Here is a 6,473-nt window from a genome sequence, read left to right as displayed (position 1 = left end):
GTCCCATGGATCGACCTCGACTTACCGCTAACTAGTTGTTTGTTGAGTATTATAAATGTGTTTGATTGGTTGAGTGACGACATTGACCGCATCAATAGATAATGAAGAGAATGATGATGAGTCGAATGCTTTTGAAGATGTAGGTGATGACACTATTAATTGGGATGACCTTAACAACATGTATGAGAAGTTGTGTGAGTGTGAAGCACCTCTGTATCCTGGTTGTAAGTTCACAAAAATGTCGGCTGTGGTGAAGTTTTATAATATCAAGGGGCAAATGGGGTGAGTGATACGTGTTTCACTAGTTTTTTAGCCTTGATAAAGGAGTTGCTTCCAGATGGTAATGTTCTACCTGTTAAGACATATGAGGCAAAAAAACTAATAAGAGGAGTGGGTATGAAATATGAGAAAATATATGCATGTCCAAATGATTGCATATTGTATCGGAAATTATATCAAAACTTAACCAATTGCCCTAAATGTTTGGAGTGGCATTATAAGGATAAGGAAGGGATCGCGGCTAAGGTGTTGTGGTATTTTCCATTGATACCAAGAGTCATAAGGATTTATGTGAATCCCGATGATTCAAAAATGTTAACCTGGAATGAAACAGGAAGAATAAACGATGGAAAGCTAAGACACCCGGCAGATGGTATGTAACACCCCGGTTTATAAAAGAAGCCTTCGTCAAGACATTCCCTAATAAACCGGATTGTTACCATCTCGGTTTCCCGAGGTAGTGAATAACAAATTAAACTCTAAGGCAATTTATATAATTATTTTTAACTTAATTATTACAAAACCTCTTTACGTCGAATTACAAGAACTAACATAAATAAAAGTGAAAGTCTTCTAGATGATGATCTAGCTACTAAGTCGTCTGATCCAGTGTCTCACGCCCATCCAGCTCCCATTCTATCTCTTAACCTGTCAAGTCTGCTCGCCAATATTTGGGTCATCACAGGTGTTCACGAATACACAGGGTCAACCACGAGGTTGAGTAGGGAAAACAATAAAACAACAAAATATGATATGCATGCTCCTCCGTCACCTCCATCTCCATCTCAACTCATATCTCATATCTCATACCCCGGACAACCCACCATACCGATCCCCTGAGACTATATATATCGACCGTAGCCGATCTGCGCTCGCACCGAGGACACCAGGGCAAGTCTTGCAGAACCCGCCTGGGCCTTATCACAACTCACATCGTATCTCAACATCGTCACTCCTACACCATCCTCCAACTCCAATGCATATGAAATGCTCAACATAAATTAATGCAACACAATATATATATATATATATATATATATATATATATATATATATATATATATATATATATATATATATATATATATATATAATTAATGAACGATAAATCATAAAATCATGCCGGTTACTTGATGTTGTGATATCATATTCAATACGATCAATTCAGTCAATCACCTTCCCATATATGAATCATAACGTAAATCAACAACCACGAATCAAGTCAACACAATTAAACAAGAACGATAATAAGTCAAGTGTCTTTCTCTACCTCAAAGTGCTAGCAAATCCAATTAAGCAGTTCAAGCAGTCCAGAAAATAAAGCAACGAATCTGATTATCGATCCTTCACGAATCCGTCACCTAAAACAATTATAATATTTATAATTACTAACTACGAAATCTAGGAATCTCCCAAAATAGAAGCTTTCCCGAAATACAATCCCGACACCAAACTTATGCCCAACTGATAACTAAAATAACCCGATTAGTATTTGACCCAACTTCCCAAAATAGAAAGTTATTAAAGTAGAATTTCTTAAAATGGAAACTTTCCCGATATAGTAACTTTTCTCTTTTAACAAACCCGACTCGAAACCCGACTTGAACTATTTAACTGGTTCGGGAATTAAATCGAATAACCAATATGATAATTAAAAGATTAAACGAATTATACTATTAAGAAAACCCGAATCAAACATTTGAACAATTCAACAACCCGTCTTTAATTATTTTAATTAACTCGGGAATTAAATAAATTAATTAAGAATACGATAATTTAAATAATAACAAAACGAATCCAACCCGACTAAACACACGCGCCTTCACTCTTACCCCCACCCTTCACGCGCCACCTACACCACCACAATAACCACCGCACATGCTCCCCACTTCGCCCCCACCACCGACAACCACCACCACTGCTCGATCGTCATTGCCGCGAGTCGAACCAGTGGTGCCATTTAGCCTGGTTCAAGACCGTGCCTCACCAACCACCTCTCGTTCTCAACCCACAACCACCGCAACTATCACTTAACCCCTGCCAAACCACCACCGCCTTACTCGCCGTCAGCCCACGAACCCAGACACAGTGGCACCACCGTCTCGACCTCCCCCTAGTCCACGGTGGCGCCACCCCAAACCTAGCCATTCTAAACCCATCCGAAACCCCGCTTAAACCCCGTTGCTACCCCCTCATCGCCGCCGCCTTTCACAGCCAATAACACCACCTAAAACCACCCCAAAAACCACCACGACACTCGTCTCACACCACACTACTCCTACACCCCGTCAACCACCACCTTAAACGTCTCTATCAGACACGCAACCACCACCAAAACTGATAGAAATTCGAAAACAGAGGAAGTGGAGTTGAACTCTTACCTTTCCTGCCGCCACAGCCGCCACCAGGGTTGCCCACGACCGTCGACAATAGCCCCTAGATCTTCCTTGCATTGTGCATCAATCACCCACCCCACTCTCTCTCTCTCTCTCTCTCTCTCTCTATGCGTGAAAGTTGATATGGAGGCTGATGAAAGAGGGAGGCGGGTTGAGGGAGGCGGGTTGAGGGATTAGGGTACTATTAGGTTTAGGGTTAGGGTTAGGGTTAGATAGGGTTAGTTGGGCTTAGGGTTAAATGGGCTGAACATGTTATTGGGCCAACTTAATTGGGTTAGCTCACAATTCGTATTTCTTATAAACCCATCTCAATTAACTCGCGATAGCTTAACGTAATTATCGACTAATAATTAACCCGACATAATTAGTAATATAAAATGTATAATAATTAATATATAATAATATCCGTTTAATTGATTATATAAAATACGGAGTATTACAGTCTTCCCCCCTTAAAATGAACTTCGTCCCGAAGTTCGCTCCCGTACTCAAACCTCAGAAGGGTATTGTATATCGTACATACGGACGTCACGCATTTCCTACATCGTTAACACACACTTTTGACACATCAGTTAAACATAACAAACACGAAATGTTACATTCTGCCCTCCTAAAAATAAACTTCGTCCCGAAGTTTAACTCGTCTTTACTTAACCCAACTAACGACGACTAATAACTACCTGAGAACGCCAAATTATAACAACTAAATAATCACCTGAGAACACCGTCATCTTCCATCTAAATTCCGATCTCAAACTCAAGTAACTCAATAACCATGGTCTCACTGGACCGTAAATGTAACTCGGCACAAAGGCCCCACAACTCATAACTCAATACCAGTAGTTTAACTATACTCTCCTTTTACACCTCAACCAACTAACAGAAGTATGAATAAAAGCATATAGAACTCATTTGCATAGGTACCCCACAACGAAACATCTACTTGATCAAAACTACCATCTACAAACAAGTGCAAAATAAATATTAAGATTTTACAATCCTACCCGACTAGAAACATGGTTACGTCCTCGTAACCTCTTTTCAATTTTCGTATACCCATGCAACAAAATCATTATCAACCACATGTGACAGGAAGGAACACATGATAAGAGATTGCGCATCAATATTAAGGTCGAAACAAGGTTTTATTAAGGAATTAACTGATTGTCAACAAGTAACATTTATTACTAGCTCATGCTTAACTTAAAAACGCAACATCAAACTAAAAGAACAACTAGAAAAGAACCAAGGTTTACACGGTTTCACAACTAAACAATTTGATGATCAATTATAGACTATGAACGAGCGAGAGCAAAATCAACAAAACAATTTAAGAACTTCTCACATTGCAAACATATCACAGAAAATAGATCTACCACTACCATCCATCACACTCACAGGATCTTATTGACATGTCCGTACAACCATTTACTCACTCACTGGTTTAGGTCACGAATTAGGCCGATGAATTTAAGCAATCAACAACATACTCATCATTCATATTTTAAATTATCAAGATTGTTTGCACGATATCAATACTGAAAACATGTTTCCCAATAAAAGTAACAACATATGATCTATGACAACGACAACATTACTTCCATATCCCTCATGTGTTTAACATCTTAGCAACCATATCATTCAATTGTGTCCAGCAACTTGGTATAATTCATTTTCAGCAAAACAAAAGATATTGTATAAATAGTTTAACATATACATTTTCCATCATATACTTTGTAGTACACTAGCTATGATAAAAGATTAGCAACTTGAACAACTTCTCTGATTTGTACGGTTTGAATAATTAGGCAACTCGTAGGCTCAATTAAACGTAACTATTACGACTATCATTTAAACTAATGCATATCATGTGAATCATCAAAGGGTTATCCTATTATAATTGTCAACATAATTATCATAAACAATCTTTATTATAATATAAATGATAGTAACGACTCGAGAATATAGATATGTCAAATGTCGTGCTACAATTGCAAAAATCACCTTAGCATTTTATGACAATGTAATAACGAACATATCCGATAAGAAATAACACACTGTTTATTATCATGTCATAGGTTTAGGTTCAACTGAAATAATTTAATGCGATGAAGGTAATAAATATAACTATGGGTACACCGACTCACATAAAAGACATTAGAACTCAGATGACATTCTACATGTGGGAACATTTAGACATAATCCTTACTACCATCCATGTGTAAACATTTAAACATAATTATTGTAAATATTCATGCGAGTATATTAGAACAATCAAATTAACATTTAACGCCATCAACTTTACCAAGATATGACTATATAGTTTTATATTTTATATATATCCGACCACTATGAAAATAAGATGAACACACCAGAGATATTACAACATGCCAACCGTATATAAAATATGCAAACAACTGGACTCGTATAAAATATTTCACCCTTGATTAAGAATCAATTTAAGCTATTCAATTTCACTCATACTATCATGCCAACAATGTTATCAACTAGACTTTAATTTTATCACTTGTTAAGATACACAACTACCGAACATGCGTTCTACTATCATCATATAAGGACATTATAAATTCACATTACTAAGACTCATGAATTAATCAAGCAACTGTATGAAAACTTGACATAGAGCGCACATTTTAAATGTTTTGATTCACGTTGTAACTTTCAAAGATCACGAATAAATAACCGTTCGATTAAAACTTGATTCATATTACTTTTTATAAAACACGGAGTGTTAAAAACACAGGAAAAGAATTAGGTTTAAAGCACAAGAATTCCATTTTTAAAGAATTTTACAACTCAGTTGGTCCAAACAAACATGTGACAGCTATTGGTCCAAAGCTTGGGCCAGTTTGCAAAACTTATTATTTAATATTGAGACATCAAGATTTTTCGTGGCTTATCAATTTGAAAACATATGCGAATTTTATGATCGATGGAGTTGGAATTAGGCGAAAATTATTAATACCATTTAAATGGGGATTTTTACAAAATCGTTGGTCAAACATCACTGCACAGAAACCTCCTGACCACAGCCCACTAAAATATTTATTACTCCTAATCCGTATATCCTATAAGCATGAAACCAACCCCAAATGAACACTAACTCCCAGGGCTATCTCTCATAAAATTTTCATCCATAGGCAATAAACAGAAAAGAAACGGCAGTAACGGCAGTAAGGTCAATTAAAGAGTAAAAATCAAACAAAACGCGTTTCAGCACTAAGTCGTTCATTTTCTATGTTTTAAACTCTTACAACCATACTACCGATACTAACTCATCCTAACTTAAATCTCACACTGTACTTACGTAAACATCTATCCCATAGAATCCCTTCGCATCTCGATCTACTCCGTACATCTAAATCTCGATTGCTATGACTATAAACATGCAATTCAATAGTGTTTCTAATTACTATCACAAGACTATACTAGCATGGCTTTGGGATCACATAACCGCATATTACTAGACATAATAGTACTAGCAGCACATCATTCAACATCCACCTAGGTAACTATCATCGACTCGCAATTATTTTCATGCTCACGACTACCACAACACTTCATTGATTATTAACCCGAACTCAAAATTTTATTTCTCATTTCCACAACATTATATGATCACGTCATCATTCATACAAAATACTTACCGTAGCGTTGTCCTGCAGAATGGTTAGAATATATGGGTCTCAAGGTATACATCAACTCGATTATGCAATAATCAATGTATCAATCAGTTAATACTTAGGCAACGCTATTTGAATTTCATGTTCAACCTCA

This window comes from Silene latifolia, chromosome 11 (assembly GCF_048544455.1).
Source record: "Silene latifolia isolate original U9 population chromosome 11, ASM4854445v1, whole genome shotgun sequence".
Taxonomy (NCBI): Eukaryota; Viridiplantae; Streptophyta; class Magnoliopsida; order Caryophyllales; family Caryophyllaceae; genus Silene; species Silene latifolia.
The sequence above is the reverse complement of the archived record's forward strand: the minus strand, read 5'-3'. Positions refer to the sequence as shown.